We start from the raw sequence: 19444 nt of genomic DNA on the forward strand, positions 1-19444 counted from the left end.
TTTAGTGTATCAGTCTGATTTCACTAGACACTAGGCAGAAAGCTTGAAATGGTGTTTTGTGGGGAGAGAGGAATGGTAACTTGTAGCACAGGGACACCATGGGCCTGTGAGAGTAATGTCATCCAGCACAACTGGATCTAGGAGCAGAGGTCTGCTTACAGCTGTCTGTGCCTTTTTGGGCAGGTTATTCTCTTCCTATGCACATGGATGGCATGGCATTGCTTGGTTACTGTCAGCCTTGAATGGAAATAGATACAGCATTTGATGTTGATTGTAGGCTGTAGCCGTATTGATGCGTAATCAACATTTCCTCTGCAGTCATTCCATCACTCCTGATTTCACACTAGCACATGTGCCAGATTAAAGCACGGATATCTGTTTATGTACAGATTGTGTGTTGCAGTAGATGTGATTTGAGACAGCCATGTAAGTTGTGTTCTTCTAAAACACAGTGTAGCTTTATGAACTGTGTGTGGTAGTGTTTAAAAATTAATCTTATGTTCAAAGACAACAGTAGAATGTCTTTTATACATTTAAACTTCAGTTTTGAGCCTGGTGGTGGAGTTTTATTCTTTGGTGTGCAATAAAAAAGAGAAACCAGAGCAGTCATATTTCAGGAAGCATTCATAGATTTAATAGGTTCATTTTCTTCTGCTGAAACCAAAGCATACATAACTACTTTCAACCCACTATTTTCCTTTATAGTTATTCCAGGAGTAAACAGAAGTACAATTCCCTCTCTGAAACTGAAGAGAAATTCTCTCCCTTCTACATACTTTTGTTTAGCTCTTAGGAGAGACATGCATTATCTTCAAGAGACACACACAGGGATTTTTATGCACCATTCACTTGGTCTCCTTTAAAGAGAATAAAAACTTAAGAACACTTTAAAAGCTTGTGTTATAATATGGAAATGCAACTTTTGGCGTATGAGTTATTTCCTGTTTTGTGGAAGTAAGAATCTGGCTTCTTTTCTGGTTCTTGCAGCTGATTCAATGATTGAACTACTTTGCTTAGCTGAGAAAATTTTCTACTAGTGCTGTGTTTCCTGTGCCATCAGATCCACAAGACATGGCACACACTGAATTTGCAGATTGCATTTCTTTAAAGTACATTGTTTTACCTCCTGTCACGTTCCTGCTTCTCTTACAGCAGTCATCTGCTCTGCCTGCTCACCCAGTGTTACCACTTGGGTAGAAGAGATTTCTTTTCACCAACTTCTGCCATGTGGAACCACCTTCTTTTATCTCCTGAGTTCATTAGGTCTCTGCAGTTTTTAAAATATTTTCTGAAATTACAACTGTTTTCTTTCACCTTTTACTCCTCTGTGTTTGGACATATTTCACTAGACCAGGTTGCCCAAAGCCCCATCCAACTTGACTTGAACACTTCCAGTGATGGGACATTCCATCTCTCAGCAACCTGTGCCAATGTCTCACCACCTTCACCAAAAAAAGTGTTTCCTTATGTCTAAATCAACACTTGATGAAATAAAGCATTATTAGAAGGTTTCACAAAGACAGAAACCTATAACCCCATGGCTACCTTCTTCCTATTGAGGAAAGACTATTGCCAGCTTCTGGTTTTGTAGCTTATATTAAAAGAGTTTTCACCAGCACAGCACTGTTGTTTCATTTATCTCTTTCACTTATACATTTGTGTATAAATACAAAAATGTCACAGTCTCAGAATGGCTGAGGGTGGAGGACAACTCTGGAGACTGCCCCATCCAGCCACACTGCACAGGCAGAGTCAGCCAGAGCCGGATGCCCCAGGCTGTTTGCACTTGAGTTTGAAATATGCAAAAGACAGATGAAGATTGCACAACTCATCTGGACAACCTGTTGAGAAGTTTGATTACTTAAGTACTCTCTCTGTCAGGATGCTTTTCTCAATCCTCAGTACCATTCCTATGTACCCTGATGTACTCTGGGGTATGCTTAACAGTTAGACATTTTGCACTTACCCATTCACTGCCCAGAGAAGCTGTGGAAGCCTCATCCCTGGAAGTAAGTGTTTAAGATCAGGCTGAATGGGGCTTTGAGCAACTTGGTCTAGTAGAAGGTTCCCTGCCCATGACAGCGAGGGATCAGAGCTAGATAATCTTTAAGGTATCTTCCAACCCTAGCCATTCTGTGATTCCATGATTTTCCTGGAAAAGCTAAGAGAGCACAGCTTCTAAAACTGAACATCACAACATGGATTTTTTAACTTGTCCTGACTCTGAGATTTTAACAAAGTTGGTGCTGCTTTATTGTTTACTGAAGAAATGATTTTGTAAGATATATCATTCATATGTCTGGTGCTCTGGTGCTCCCTCTGTATTGTTATCTCTAAAACTACTTGAAAATGTGGAGTTTATGTTTGTTCATTATCCAGAGGTCTTAGCGGCTTCTGGCTCTGTGGAAAACTAATGGGGTAGAGGGCTGAGATGCACTTGATGATCTGTGATAAAGTAAGATTAAAATCTTCAGAAATAATTGAGAGGAAATGAAAAAACAATATCTCCTATCATAGAAGTATGGATCGTAGAGTGCATAAATCATTCTTAACAGTGGATTAATACTAGCTACCCTGAATGTTTGAAGAAGGGGAGAGTGTGCTAAGGTAAGGTCAATAAAAAAACTGATTAGAGAACTGACTTTGTTTCTGAATTTATTGATAAACCTTAGTTTGTAGATGAGATAACTGTTTGGCACATTATTTTTCTTTCAAAGTGCACTAGTAGCAGTGAAATACTGGATTTGCAGACTTTGCTGAAATCATTGCTACTAGAGCTGGAAGAGGTCAGTAGTTGTCTGTCTTGCACTGAAAGTATCCTGAAAGATGGAGAACTGGGGGAAAACCACTTAGTCCCACTTTCCCAACCTATTGATTTATTATGTAGAAGAAGATACAGTTTATTGCTGTTCAGAGATGCAACTGCATGTACAGTAACAGTATAATAAAGAAATATTTTATATGCTTCATATTGAACTTTTGGTTAGGTGAAAGTGGTTTGATTTCAGTTGATTTTGGTCTCAAATATTTTCATGAGTTGCAGAGGTTTGTTAAGCAGCATATGATTTCCACGTATTATCTTTTCTTTGTTGTTGGCTATGTCAACTGAAGAAGTGATCTAATGTGCTCTTTTCATTCACATCAGTAGTAAATATAAATACAGACAGTAATAAATGATTCTTTTTGTTATTTTTCAATTTATTGGGCAGTAAGAGAACCTGGCAGTCTAGGGAAACATTATGTTGCAAATAATCCTCTCAAAGGAGAGAAGTGTGTTTAATGCATTATAAAATATAGCAAGTAGTCAAGTTAAACAAATATATTCACTGTAATGGTACCTCAAAGCTGTGTAGCAAAGGTGTCTGCAACTTCAGGTAGAAAATCTGTTTAAAATTTTGAATATTGTGTATTGAAATGGTTATTGTTTATCTTGGTCTTTCTTTTTCTTCCTTGCAGTGCAAGGACAAATCTCATACCTTGTTAAAGTCAATGTAAGTTTAGTTTTTTACTTAATTGGTGCCAGGATTTCATCCCTAGCGAGTATGATTCTTCCACATAGGTAAAATTTTACATTTGCTATTAATTATGAATCTGCCTCTATTCATCTGAGCAACTAAATCATAAGAAAGGTGGCAAGCATATTGATTTTCATTTTATGTCTTTGATGGTGTGGGTCTTTAGCATGGTGGGTAAATTTCCCTACATGATGAGTAGTCCCTAGCTTTTACGACACCCCTTAGCTGAGCTGACAGAAATGTTTTTGATGTTGCAGCTTACTGTTGGGAAATCCTGATGGAGCTGAATGAAAACACTCAGTGGGAATATGTCAGTGAGATGAGATTTTCATGGGAAAGCAGGCAGACTTTCACCCTGGCCAGCCAGCTGTTTGCTGGCCAGCGTTGCCTAGAGACGTTTCTGAAAATGTGTATTCCACATGAATCATAAGAATGGTTTGGGTTGGAAGGGACCTTAAAGATCAAATCGTTCCAACTCCCCTGACATGGGCAGAGACACCTTCCACTAGATCAGGTTGCTCAAAGCCCTATCCAACCTGCTCCTGAACACTTCCAGAGATGGAGCATCCACAGCTTCTCTGGGCAACCTGTGCTGGTGTCTCACCACTCTCACAATAAAGAATTTCTTCCTTATATTTAATCTAAGACATGAAAATGCAAGTGAATTTTGGAAGAAGAAAAGAATTATTTGGAAATGGGGAAGCTTTAAGGGATCTCAGTTTTGTTATCTGTACAAAGCCTTCCATGTAGTAGCATCGCAGCTTTCTAATAGGTTATTGCTGTTAGTGTTGGAGTAGCAAAAGAGTGTTCAGGAATTGAGATTGCATGGGTTTTTTTTCTGTTCTTAACCAAGAATTGTTATTTTCCTGTCCCATTTATGCCTTGTGGACATGTTATTTAGACATGGGCCTTTTTACGACTGATTCTCTGAGAAGCCTCTTAGATATGTTAAAAATGCTTTATTTTTTTTCACTCTCTGAAACATACTTTGGGCATAGGATTCAAAATGAATGTTTTAACTCTGTTTTGCCCTTTGTTCTGAACACTCCACTCAGTGATATTTTATGCTTTTATTCAATTCCTTCTGCTTGATCATGTTTCATGCATTCTTTAATCACAGTGTTGAGTAGAGTGGTGATTGAGGGTCAGCTGTGAAAATCCAAAGTGGTAATTGATAGTAATTTGAATCTTCACTTAAGTGACTGTTGAAAGGTCTTGGAGAGAACAAAGGGGAAGTGTTTATCTCACATATTTTTTTTTTGGTCTGTTTTTCATGGGGTAGGAGAAACAGGTTATATATTTTCAGAAGATGGTTGTATAACCTGGTAGAATTTTTTTTCTTTCTTTCTTTTCTTTTGTGCCCTTCTGTGATGGAACCTGTCCATCCGTTTTTCTGTCTTTGTGATCAGCAAAAAATATGTGAAGCAATCTCCTTGGCAGATAAGAATCTGGATGTGTGATTGTGTTTCCAGTCAGCTAGCTTAATTTCTGCGTTAGTATCATGCAGGTCCTGAAGAAAGCTAAACCAAAACCAAAACCATACAGGAGAAACTGCTGCATGGATGTGACAAAGAATGAATGAGTTGGGACAGCAGAAATCCTGTAGGTCTCTTGTATTTGATAGATCACCTTCCCTCTAAATAGCTGTTACACAGTTGACTTAGTCCACTAAAGAGAAAAGGTACCTCATTTGCTCTCTTCTGATCGTATAGAAGTATTTGTCTTCTCTCCTAGGGTAGGATTTTGGTTCCTGGTCATTTTAAAATGTAAGGCATTTTTTCTTTATGACTTTGGACTTTTCATTGTGACTCTGGAATCAGGATTTGACTTATAGTGACGGCACTGTTCAAACAGTATTCAGACAGACCAGGGAATGTATCAAAGATTTAATCTAACTAGTTTCAAAATACCATTAAATAGCCTTTTAAGTTAGATGAGATGACTACCTTGTGCTTTTTTATTCTGGGGAAAAAAAAAGATTTGATACGTAGTTCAGCAACCCTTGCAGTGCTTAAGCAAAAAGAAAGCTTGAGAATTTTTAGGAGACCTACGAGGTAGAAAAGACATGGGAAAGTAACACTGCTCTCAAATATAGCCTCTGTTTTCTTATTGCATTAGTGTGTTATTAGGTAAAAATATTATTATAGTATATAATTTCTGTTGATACAAAGAAACATCTTTGTTTTACCTGCACTGTAAAGACTAATCAGAATATTGTTTCTGCTTCCTTTTGTAGGTTGCCTTTTTGAAGATGTGAAGAATGCATATACAGTTGAAAACTATTGTCAAATTTATTTTCAGCAGAAATATGTACAGATAACTTCCAATGGTGTGACTTCTAGAAAAAATCCACTGGCAATCCAAAAGAACATGGTGTGTGGTGTGTATTCTTCATATCTGAATGCGTTTCAAAACCAAAGACAGAGTTCACTTTTGCATCCAGTACATTCTTAGATGTCATTCTAAGAGTGAGTTACCTGTGACTCCTCTGACATCTAGCTGGGATGACTATTATGATGTCTTCGTTGCCAAAACACCTTTATCAGTGTTTGGTAGCAATGTATATGTCCTTAGGAAAGTTCACAACTGTAGCAAATATTTTAAAATATTTAATGTCATGGATACTAATGTAAGTTCTTTATTTTCTCTGTTTTGGTGAAGTTAGAGGTCCAACTTTAAAACATAAACTCTAGTTTTTGTAAAACTTATATGTTTCTCATCTATATTGTTTCCACATTAAGGTTTACCTTTCTGCTTGTGAGGGAAGGCAGTTTCTGTATTCCTACGCCGTATATAAGGTTTTTTAAACTGACAATGTTTTGGTTACTGGGAATAATTATTCCTTCAACTTCAAAAAAGTGTGTGATGAGTGACTCTGCAGAAACTGCTGGAGGTGAAAGATACTTGTAGAAAGTCAATACAGCTGCTCTAAACTGTTGTTCTCTGTTGTGGATGCTCAGCTGCCTTCCATGGGAGTGATAGCATATTTACATGGGACACAGAAGCTGTTACCATTTTGGTTTTGGAGTGGATTATTTCTTAGTTGCCAGCAAGTTTTGCCTTCCTTTGTGCAGGGAAACAGGATGGCCCAAGTTCGTAGGCCAAAGATCAGAAAAGAAGTCTCCTGCAATTTTTGCCTCAATTCCTGCTTATTGGGATGGACTGCTCTTGAGTTAGAAGGAGGTGATCCTTTAATATCTTATCCCAGATATCCCAGACCATTCCAGTGTCTTATTCCATACCTGCCTCGCTTATCTGTAGATTTCCTTAAACAACTGCTCTTGGCAAAACAGTCAGGTACTGGAATGGTTCATCTGACCTAGTGTGACAATTCTTGTGTTCTCAAAATACATACCAGAAGGTATCCAAATGGGGGGAAAAAAAAAAAAGGAGAAGGAGAGAGCCTGTTTATGTAGGCTGGCCTGTTTTAACTCTTACAATAAAAAGATTCTACCTTTTTGGAAAATAGCAATATTTTGGCGAAATTAATTCTAGAGGGAATATTCTTGTTAGATGAGTTTAAAAATTTCTGAATATCAAGGAAAGTTTACACTCTCTTTACTTATTAAATGATCCTAATGTAAGAACTGACCCTACAAAGTGTGGAACACCTGGGTTTTACACATCCAAAGACAGGTAGCTGAGGCCTCCCAGCACCCAGTCTGGATATTATTTTTTGTTATTATTTTAGTTTTCAGTATTAAAGGATGAACAAAATTATTCTGAATGTTGTATTCAGTGACTAAGTTATCTAGCTCCAAGATATTTTGTCCATGAACCAATGTTTAGTCATTTTATGAATAAAATATTTTTTCTAAATTAGTTTACTGTTTGTTTTGCCTAATTTCTGTGACAGTTTCAGCTTCCCAGAGTATGACTGAGCAATTTGCAGAGGGAAGTCATTCATATCACACCGAAATGCTCCAACTTTAAAATCTTTTTCAGCCTCTTTAAATGACCCCTTTTATTGTTTTGCATATATGGGGCAATCTTAGGTTAGGGAATATTTGTGCTTTTGAGGTTCAATCTCTTGTCATGTCCTGCCCCATTTGGTATTGTGGCCATAAGGAGTTAATTGACCTCTGGTAACATACATGGTTCCAGAATTATGAGTGCAGACATTCCATTGGAAGTATTTTTTGGGACAGTGCCCTTCCAGAGATGAAAGACCAATCAACCCAATCCAGCCTGGTCTGTCTCACCTCTAGGAGTTAATGGCTCCCATTATGCTACTACAACGTCAGTGCTGCAGCAGGCTCAGGAAGGAAATCCTGAGAGAGTGCCAAGCCCAGTGTGTGCACTTAAAACATGGAATTTCTTGTCAGCTTGTCCTCTCTATGCATGTTTAAAGCTTTTGGTTATTCTTTTTTACCCTATACATTGGTGAGCAGGGTCTGCCTGGGGTGGAGTTAACATTCTTCATTGCAGCACGTATGGTGCTGCAGTATGGATTTGTGGCTCCAGCAGTGCTGGTAGCACACCAATGTTTTGACTGTAGCTGAACTTTTTCTCATTTCCCCCTTACGCCCACCTGTCCCAGTAAACAGGCTGAAGGTGGGCAAGAAGTGGACACAGCAGGAACAGCTGACCTGAATTGGCCAAAGGGATATTCTGTACCATACAGCATCAAGCATAGCAGAGAAACTGGGGATAGTGGAAGAAAGGGGAGGAGAGGGGTTACTTCCAAGGTGTTGGTTGCTCAGAGAATAGCTGAGCATCGTCCTGTTTGTGAGAGGTGATGAGTTACTGCCTTTGCATCACTTGGTTTCATTTTTGTTTGGTTGTTTGGATTTTTTGTCTTTCCTCCACATATTAAACTGTCTTTCAACCTACAGGATTTTTTTCTTTTTTCTTCCTGTTCTCTGCCCCATCATGCTCATGGAGGAATGAGGGGTGCACGAGCAGCTGGATGGGTGCTTAGCTGCTGGCCGGGGTTGATGCACCACAATTGGAAGTAGAATTGTGAAATCACCAAAAAAGAATAAAAAACTCTGTTCCAGCTGCCCTCCCATTTGGGGGCATTTTTCTGCCCCTGTTTCCCAATGGTCACAGTTGTCTGTCTGTGTCTATAGGACTGGCAGGGCAAATTGACACACTTGGTGTCATGTTTCCCTTTCCTTGGTTCTAGCTCTGAGACCTCCATTGACATTTAACTATTGAAATTATAGGGACAATATCAGACCACATGTGATATTATATAATTGATAATTGATAATGCAGAATTGGGGTGTTTCCATTTGAAAGTAGATTTCTTTGGCCATGTTCAGAAAAGATCTGGTTTTATGCTTTCCCAGGTACCAGGCACCTGTCCTTAAAAGTGCTTTTTAGATTACAACAGGCATATAAAAAACATTATTCAGAACTCTGGTTTCTGAAGACAAATTTATTGCTGCTTTTTTTCCCCACCTCCTATTTATTATGTCACCTTTCCTACAGAGCCAGTAGTGGATTAGAGGTGTGACAGCTTCATTTGACACTTTCTTGCATTCTAAATTCTTTATAAAAGCAAAACTTGGCCTTTTTTATCTTTGCAGTGAACCATGGGCGCTCACAAAAAATGGACTTAGGTTCAGAAAAACTGTCAAGTTCAACTCAAGGCTTCTTTCTTGACCTTTGTCTATGACTGCTCTTGCCTCCATTTCTCTCTCTGTTGAAGAGTGTAATATTTAGTTTTACTGTTTTCTTGTTGACAGCAGCATTTGGAAAAGTAGTGTAAGTACAAAGCATAATTAGGTACTGTGTTATTGTCTTTGCATCCAGAGTTAGTAGTCTAAATATCATGTTTGGATACATCCATAACAGAAAGCTTGTTTTGTTTTGAAGTGTGCAGACACCATCTCCATGCAGATGGAAAAGCATACAACAAGATAGGGACTGGCCTAGAAGCTGTGCTCTTACAAAATATTTGGTCCTTCTTATCGTTTGCCCTCTCTCTCCGGCATTTTGTGTCTGTTACAGTCTGCATTCTTCACTGCAGAAAGTGTCTTAATTTTTGCTTTCTGTAGTGCCAAGCATGGTGTTAGTCCTGAAGTAATAATATTTAATCAACAATGACATCAAGAAGTCCCCAACTTGCATTAACTGAGACAGATGTGCATCCTTTCATAATGTGCAGTTACCAAATAGTGTATGGCACAAGAAGAGATTAAAAATGACGGCTTTAATTCTAATATACCATCAGATTATAAAGCTGGCTATTGGTGTGGTGCAGAAAACATGCCTGTCAGACCAGTACTGTACTCGCCATTGGCAACAACAGACAACAATTTTGTTTCTGGCATTAACAGGTCACAGGGCAATTCTATTTGTGTAGGGCTTGCTGCTTCGTTTAAACAAGTTTGACCATTTAACTGGGATAGTTAAATTGGCATACCAAATTGAGTCCCAGTGGGGCTATTTTAATTCCAAAATTAGTGTGACTTTCTAGCTTAGTTTAAATCCCTGCTAGAGTAGGTTAGGATAAACTGAACAATCATAACAAATGAGTTAATCAGAGAGCTGTACTGGTCTTATCCTGTGAGTTGAAGGGCAAGTTCTAGTTTACTTCCATTTTACTTTTCTTTGTAGAGAAACTTTTATATATAAGAAGCAACTTTAATTAAAATTTACAATGGATGATTCTGCTCTCAAACATTCTGGGCTTAAATGCAAATGCTTTTCAGTAATTTTCTTTTTGTTTTGCTGCCTTATTTTTCGTTCCTCCAGAACATCACTTTGTGGTTACAGTTTTAGACTTTGTGTCCTACCATTTCTCTTCTAGCCAACTGTGCTCCATTATAAATGACAGATAGCTTGTTTGAGGTATTGAATTAGCTCATAACTCTCATTCCTTTTGGTTTACCTCCATGGGTTTTCTTGCTACTGTTGTATCGCTGTTGTAGAAGCACTGCAAAATCTGCAGATGGACAAATTATAGAAACATTGAGCAACTGTCTTTTGAAACTGCTTCAGTTTATTCATTCAGAGCATGCTGAATCGCCTCACAGCAGACACCATGGAGCATTTGCTGACGTTCACAGATTCAGGAAATTTTGCAGGTTCACATGCAAATTGCTCAGTAGCAACATTTATGTCTTCCAATACCCGATTGATTAAAGCAGGGCATTTTTCTAACTGTGGACAGCAATGGCTGTGTTCAGATCCCATGGTACTGTGGTTCAGTGTGTTCAGCTGTGTTCTCTTAAACATGGCAGTAATGCTATGGTCTCTCTGCCACATGCTCCATTCCCTTCCCATCATCTTACACATGGATTATATAGGTCTGTATTCTGTGTTTTTAGTGATAGATACTTCTTCTACCCACTTATATTCAGTTATTATATAAATGTATATCAATTTATCAGTGTAAACAGTAGAAAACTGTTTATTTCCAAATATAAAACATCAGCATATCTTATGTACTTTCAATCACTTCCTCAAAATTGCAAAGCATTTTAGTATTTATCTTCTTTTGCAAAACTGAGTTTTCTGTAGTGCAGGCAGGATGGCATAATTGCAGATGGGCAACGTGTTTGTGTCACTGGCAGCTCCACCAGGGGTTTGTGAAACAGCCTTTATACCTTCTTTACACCTTCATTACTGACACCAGGTAATTGCAATCACAGTGGGTTGGCCATCTTTCACCTGTGTGTGTTTCCCCTCCTTTAGAACTATGACTGTATCATAAAGGTCATGACTCTCCTGTCAGTGACAAGGTCATTTGTTCAGCAGTGCAGCTGGGAAAAAAGTCTCTGTGTGGCCATAAATTGAGTTACACGGATGAAGGGCAGACCATCAAGTGCAATAAAGCTGATGTAGCTGTCCCAACTTTAATGGAGCCATTGCCAGTTTACATCAGCCAACAATGTTCAGTGTAATAGGAGGGAGATGAAGTCTCTTGTCTTCTCCTGTCAGCCCCACTCCAGAATACAGAATTCAGTTGGCACACATATAGAAAGAGGGCTGGCCTGAGGAAGGCCTGAGACTACATCTGGACAGATGTGGAGTCAGTTGCCGTCATTGTGCCATCCTAATGTGAAGGCTCAGCAGAGCTCAGAAGTGAAAACGAAGAGAGACATTGTCTGTAAAGCAAGAGGGGAGGAAGAAATTCCGTGCTCTGTCAGATCTGCATGATGTAGTCCTAGATTAATAGGCTTACTGAGTATATCCATGATGCAACGGCTCTGCTCTCAACTTCTTTGTCAACTATGTCAGAAGTTTCTAGTTTCTGTCTGTGACTAATGGGAAGCATGACATGCAATAATCCAATTGTATAGTTAGTGTAGGCTGTTTGCTCAGATTACTTGACTTGTCCTTTACTAGACTTTGATTTGTGTGGACATAATATGAAAAGGGCAAGCACAGTCCTTTGTTTGAGCTTTGAAAGAAAATGGAGGTATGGACAATTTACAGCTTGTGCTTTGTTGCTGTAAAGAGGTTTTGTGACTTTGTTGGAATAAATGTTTTCAAACACGTGAAGCAAGATGAAAATGCACTGAATTAAGAGTGCCTTTTAAATTTGTGGCTATTGGGAAGAAGATACATGTTGCTGTTTTAGTTGATTCACAGTAATTATTAAGATCATATTTTGTGGTTGAGGTGCACAAAAATATCTCGACTGTTGCAGCCTCTTATCTCGAGAGTACAAAGAGCAGTGTCTGTTCCGATCCAGCAAGCACAGCTCCAGCAGCTCAGGCAGTTCTCCAGGTAGGTAAGTAAACAAGGCATGAGTGAGCCCCATAGAGGACAGGGAACATAGCGCAGCAGAGGGCTCTGTAAGATGCTTAGAGGGAACATACATTAACAGTGCATCTGAAGGAAACATTTTTTCTGTCCTTAAAAGTGCTTTTTAGATTGCAACAGGCATATAAAAAACATCTTGATAAGCTGGAGATTTTGGAATTGGCATCATTATTTGTGAATGAAAATGTTTTCTGGCCTGTTGGGGTTTTTTTCAATGATAACATGAACTCAAAAGAACATCTTGTCATACAGTAATGGTGATTTAGTTTGCAAATATATCTACTTACCTGTGGATTTATTAATGTATGTGTTACAATCTGTACCTTCCTCCTCTTCCAGATTTTGGCACTTGCTTAGCAAGAGCAACCATTTACACAAGAGTATATTAGCTTTCGCCAAATTTAGAAAATTTTTGTTTGAAGTAGAAATGAGTTGCAATTTGTTGTTATAGTTACCAGAAGACTAGTAAGTAAAAAAGACCTCACATGGGCTATTTTCTTTGTAGTTTATCATTTCACATTTTAGCCTGGATTTTTGTCTCTTATTCTACTAAGCAGTATCAGTATTTAACATTTTTATTTTGATCATAGAACATAATTTTAAAGCATTTTTGAAAGAGCTGGATTTCAGAACCTGTAAGACTTTTCCATTCCTTAGACAAAATCTCCTGTTACAGCTGGTGCTCTTCCACATGGTTTTCTCTCATATGAGTACTTTCATATCCCGATCCACCCTAAATTTAATCACTTTGAGGAGGTGGGAGGGGGGATGCCTGTCCTGCTATCCTTACTGGAAACCTGACCCCGAGTCTCACTGTTCTGATAGGAATCTTTTGATTTCTGGGGTAAGTGTATCCCTGGCTAATTTCCACCCATTTGTTGTTGTGCCAACAGCATTCTTTAATACAGGTAGCTTTCTTCCTGAGTTCTTCAACCTTATTCTACACTTTGGGAATAATCCTATCTCCTCAGAGTTAATTTTATTAATGGTTTCTTTCCCAAAGATAGGCTTAGCATTCTAGCAAATTCTCTGTCTGCGCCCATTTGTGCGCAGAGTGTGCATCTTAGCAAAGAGACATAATACTTGTTTGTTACTTTTGGTAACACCTCATTTCATGCATTAGTTAGCACTTCTATTTTTTTTCAAGTTTGCAGCACACTGGTGGTTCATAGCAAACATTCCAACTCTTCTTCCATTTTCAACTGTAGAGACCCAAAGAATGCCATTATTCTCTGGTGGAAAAATCTGATTATTTCATAAGTGCATGACCTCATGCTTTGTGTGTTTGATCCTTTTCTTAGTTTTCTTGATCCTCATCTTTATTTATGATGCTTCCGACTGTCACATCAGTAAATGTTCTTAAAACATTTCTAGTGGACCATGTCACTGTGCTATGGTCACTAGTGAAAATATTTATTAAGATCAGCTTATAGGCAAACTACTATTCCCTGAAGTTGATTACTTCTCTGTCTGGTTTCCATTGAGAATTTGAACCTTGGGAGTTCATTTCAGACCTCAGCAGGAGTCAGGATCTCAATTCCATCATCCTGAGCCCTGTGCTAGTCCTGATCTACCAAGCAGATTCACCCCTTCAGCTGTTATTGACACTCACTGGGCTGTACATTTTCCTGACCATACACATAAGAAAAATGCTCTAGTGAATGGAGTTCCCCCTGGTCTGTAGTAAACAGGTGTTGATATATTATATACTTCAACTATTAGGCAAAAATTGCAGATTATCTCGTTCTTATTTAATGCTCTGTTGCTGGACCATTTGATTTTTCTTTCTGTCCCTACTGAATTCTGGAGTGGTTTGTTAATTTTAATATTTGCTACAAAAGAATGTGATTCTAGTGAACAAATGCTCCTGTAAAAACACAGTGTTTACTCTATCCCTACTGTCATGAATACCAAACAAAACCTCATGCTAGATTGGAGTCAAATTATAGTAGTTGGAGCAAGACACTGGTCAAATTCCAGTATTGTTAATGGAAAGTGTTGCTCCTCTGAGCTTGGATACTTCATACTACAGCTTTGATAGCTATGTGACTATAGACAGGACCTGGGAGATTCAAACTTTTCCTGCCTGAGTGTGCAAACTTTCAAGGAGATGTCTGACAGACCTCTGACAGATCTGTGCTTTGGTTTTTCCATATGTAATGTTATTTATATCCCAGGCTAATAATAATGCACTATATCCTATATAAGTTTTTTTTAACTACAAACTCTCCAGATCCGTCATTCTGTGTGGTGGGAGTTTGTCATCACTGTAGTGTTGGAGCAGCTTTGTGCATTCTGTAACACAGGTAGCACCTCTCAAGTGTGACCTACCCTTTCTCTCTGCAGAAAGGAGGTGCAAAATGCCTGTTGTCTTGATCTTGTGGGGATGAGCATGGTGTGGTTGCCTGCTTGTTTTAAATGTACGACCTTCTTGGTGACACTGTCAGAAGAGGCAAGTGACAGAAGCGTGCCTGGGAGGGGAAGGTGTTTGGGTTTGCCGTGGTCCAGAGTTTCCATGTGAGGTCCCTCCATAAGTGAAGGGGCCACTGTGAAAAGTTTTTCTCTTGTGGGAAGTATATAGCTATCCTGAGCTCAGATTTTCAGGTATCTTGAAGAAATTGCTTTGAGATCATGGATTTGATTCAAAGCTCCATGAGAGACAGCAGCACAGACAGCAGGTGCTAGGTCACTGACATATTTTATTAAAGTCTAGTTGGAAGGAATTTTTTTGTCGTTAAGTTGTGTTTAAAAACATTGAATATACACTGCACAATTTTTGCCCTGTCACTAGCAGTCTTTCTAAAGTGCAGGCTACACTGATCAGCCAAAGGCAGGTTGGTCTGTCACCATGACGTTCTGCATTCCTCTGCCTACCACCAACAACTAGAAATGTTTTGTCTTGCTTAAGTCCATTTCAAGTAACAGTTCATGTCAATTTAGCAATGTTCAAACATAAGCTTGCTAATGGTAGTGGCCTGACTTTAGGGAAGGATGGATGAATGAGCAGAGTGTCTGCAGTAATCTTTGTCTGATTAGCAATGTGATTTATGTATACCATGGTCTTTATTACCCTGATGCATGCACAACAAATGCACAGGAATGACATGTACAGCTGCAGAAGGTAATCCAAGCTATTGTTAGGTATTAATTTAATGTAATCCTCTAATCAAAGATGATACAGTAATGCACAAAAGGACACATGTAAATTTATATTTGGTATTTTCTGCCATGAAGTTTTTTGTCACATAATCTAAGCAGAGGTTTAAGGTTTTAATGATGTATATGAAAAGGATTTTAATTATTTAGAAGAAAACATTAGGAATTCTGATATTGTCATGTGTTTAGACACACTCTCCAATGAAACTGTGGGGACTTGCTACTTCAGGTAACTGTACCTTGTGCATCTGATTTCATGAAGAATTCAAGATCAAAGGTAACATTAGATCAGTCTTAATACTGACATAATTTGTTGATAATAAGAAAATTTGGACTTCTTATCCTTCTAATGAAATGGTGTTGCACACATTGCAAATCTCTGGTAATTTCATTTTCCTGTAATTCCTAAAGAGAATAGGCAAGTAACAGTGCACCGGGGCATTTTATCAGGAAATTGAGGGCCATCTTCACTAGTTTTTCTAGATAGCTTTTCTCCTTCCCTCTGTGTTGTTGTTTTTCAAAATTGCATTTCTTTGGTACCATCTCACTTCTGCAAAAGACAATTTTGTTAAATGTATTCCCAAATGCACTGATGAAGTTAGAACTGTTTGGCAAAGGCTTGGAGACAAAGATGCTGCTGTGAAAAATGAGTCTTGTCAACAGAAAACTGATTTGTGATCACCGAATTTGGACAACGTGGTCAATGTTGTATTATCTGTTTGTCTCCCACTTTCATGTGTATCCACTATCCTAAGGGAGTTGTTATATGTCAGGAGCATCTATATGGACTCTGTCAACTCTTCTTTACTGTCAAATTATATCAGAAGAGAGACATTTTCTATCTTTCAGCACTATGGCTTTTGCCCAGTGTAACTGGATATCCTGGGGCTTTGTGGCTGGCACGCTGGGATTTGGACATTTAGTTCTTTTTTTGTGCATCTGTACCTGCTTTGTCTTTCTTCTGTGCTTACAAAATGGGAGAAAAGCAGAAAAGCACGGTCTAGTCTTGAGAGAGATGTTATTAGGAGAAACGTGCTAAAAGACTGTAAGAAGCCAAGGATTTAGTAGATAAAATGTGAATTTGCTATAGACTGTTTCTAAAAGAAGTCGTATCTTGTTCCATACTAATAGTTGTGTGGCATTTTGGCACGTAAGTGAAAAGCTGTTGCTCTCTCTGCTAGGAGATCATATTATTTCCTTCTCTTTACTCGTAATGCGTTTACCCTGCCTGTGATTTATGTAGCCAGGAACAAGAACTGAAGCACTTACACAGGGGAGATGTGTAAGTGCTTGCATGGGTTCCTTGTATGTCAGAACTGTTAAAAACTAATCTTTAGATCTATAACCCATAGGACAGTGTTTCTGAAGAGAACACCTTAAACCTGTTGGTATTTATTTATTAGTTTCACTGCTGTGTTATTTCTATCCTGTTTAACAGCTGATATCGTCCCATGTTTTTCAAGATCCCAGGGTTTTTATTGTAGCTGCAATTGTTCTTTTGTTGAGATCAGCAGAGCAGCTGGGCTTCTACAGCAAACAGAGACAGCAGGTCTATTTTAGTCAATGAGCTAATAGTTTATGCAAGTCTAGGAAATTCTGCTTTTTATTAAACTGCAGCAGCTTGTTCATACTCTCGTGGACTTGTCATTAATATAATATCCAGTCTTCTTAAAATGTGCGCTTCTTGTTTTGTCCTAATCCATCTGTTTGAAAAACAAAAAGTTAAATGGGCTATGAAGTATGTGTGTTGCTTTGATCACAGATTTGGAATTTCCTGCCTCATACAAAGGAGCAAAGATTAGCCTTAAAGATGTAACTTCAGTCTAACACCCAGATCTAACATTTGCATTGCAAAAGGGGGAACAATCATGTCTTTGCAAGGTATTCTAGGAGACCCCTTTTCCAAAGTAGAAAATCTGCACTTCAGATGCTCAGATAAATTGTCTGGGGTGTCCCTTCTTTTACAGACAGCTGCTAAGACCTAGGAGGGATGCTGTCTGTCCTTGTTGCCACTGACTGAAGCATAGGAGGTGACTTCTCAAGTATGTGCTATTTCTGTATAATCTGAGTTTCATTGTATTAGTTGGGCTGAACATCCTACAGGTCATTAGGAAGGGTATGTAATATAGGAAGGTTTAACAGAGGTGCACACACAGAAATGTCCTGTCCCTCATAAGATGATATCAGAAAAAATTTCATGTATTTGCTGATGTTCCTTTGCTACTTGAATATCCAGCAAGAGAAACAGCACCTGAAGAGTAAGGCAAATATTACATGAAACAGGCTAGAAAGCTAGAAGATGAACTCTTCCAGTGAGCCATGATGACTGGCTGCATTCTCACTAAAACCCTACCATCCAGGCCTTTTCCTTTCATGCTGTTAAGGCACCATGCAAATAATCTGATGTCTGTGTAACCCGTATCTCTTTTGTCAGTAAGAATGTAGCCCTCTAACCTCTGAAAGTTACACCAACTTCCCTGGGCAATTACTTTGGCCATTTTGTGCTAGAGATGGTCATTTAGTACTGCACTAACTTAAAAAAAAAAGTTTTAAATTACCCTGAATGGAACTTTAAAAGGTAACAAGAAGGGACCAAAGGGAGAAGAACTAGACTTCAGCTCTCCATATTCTGCATATAACAGAGCCAGAATAACATAGTACCCCATTCTCTCTGTAACAGGAAAAATCCTTTAGACTGGCTCTCCCGTGCAACCACTGCAAAGGCAGTTTAAATACAGCAGAAACGGACTCACTGACAAAGTTGTGAGCAGTTTCTAATTTGCAACATCCTTGTTCAACTCAGGCATCCAAAAGGTCCTTGAGCAGAAGTCACTGCAAATGAGTCCAACCTCCTGGTGATCGTCACTTGTGTAGGTGTTAGTGCTGAACACTTTCTCACCTCCTGGAATGCAGGAGGGCTTTTGCTTTGCAAAGTTTTCAGTTGTTGCAGTTTATCTGAAATTCCCCTGGTCAAAGGTTCATGTGCTTTGTAAAGCTGAGCTTCCAGGCCAGCATGTAGAAGGTATGGAACAGGAACGTATGTGCTCCTGAGAGGTGCCTTTCTAATTCTTCCTGGTGGGAAGGTGGATGAAGAAATTAATAAACATGGATTCTATTATGCCTTTTTAAAAATAGTTTAAATTAAAGAAATACATGTTTAGGGAACAGTAATGGATCCACACACTGCTTAAAAACTGAAGCAAACATGAACACTTGCAAAATGACATTAAAAACTTAATTTTAAAACATTTTAATAATTTCACACTAAGGCAAGGAAGTTCCAATTAGAAAACTATCCAGTGTCAGAGGGGCAGCACGGAATGCTGTTGGATATCTGAGCCCTCAGCTGACAAATGGTTTCTAATTTGGGGCCAAATTAAACTCTCATTTACGCTGGCATGTGTCCCTGGGAACTCTTTTCACTTCATCAGGGTACTTGAGTCTTACCCCTATGTAGCTGAAACCATAAATGAGCCCTTTTGAAGCTTTTTGCTACTGAGAATTCTTTCAGAGCCTCATCATTATTTAAGTTCTTTCCTGAATAATGAACAGGCAGAGACAGCAGAGAGAAAAGACTGACAGGCTGTTATAAAACAATAAAATGACCTGATTCTGACTATATTATAGTTAGCACTCTTCAAGTTAGTCCTTATTGTTTACCTCCCACATTTAAATCCACTAAACATTGGGAATCCAGAAACTCCAGAGTATTAAGGTATTGAATGGACATGATGACAGCATATAGCATTGCGTTATTCCTGTGGAGGCTTTTCAGAATGGTCTTTCAATGACTTCTTTCCAAGCCTAAGTAAAACAGATCTTTACAGCTGGACATTTGTGTGGCGTACTAGATGCGTTCCATGTGAGTGTGACCTTCAAGCACTGGCTGTTATGGGCACATCTCTTGTGGTTAGCATGATAAATGATGTTACGCTGGCTAATTAAATCAATACATCTCATTAATGTCTTGCAGTTTCTGAATTTCTTGTCACTCTCTAGTCCCATGGAACACTTTCTGTATTTGCTCTTCTCAGATTGACATGCAATTTTTT

General features: G+C 38.7%; 1 long non-coding RNA gene across 1 annotated transcript; it reads left to right on the top strand.

The window, feature by feature from the left end:
• The first annotated feature begins 4652 nt into the window (after nucleotides 1–4652).
• Nucleotides 4653–6904, top strand: LOC115307766. The gene is made up of 2 exons (XR_003916128.1): nucleotides 4653–5117; nucleotides 5752–6904. It is a non-coding gene; the product is annotated as an uncharacterized LOC115307766 (long non-coding RNA).
• Nucleotides 6905–19444: the final 12540 nt, after the last annotated feature.

This window comes from Manacus vitellinus, unplaced genomic scaffold (assembly GCF_001715985.3).
Source record: "Manacus vitellinus isolate BGI_N305 unplaced genomic scaffold, ASM171598v3 scaffold_4_pilon, whole genome shotgun sequence".
Classification (NCBI taxonomy): domain Eukaryota; kingdom Metazoa; phylum Chordata; class Aves; order Passeriformes; family Pipridae; genus Manacus; species Manacus vitellinus.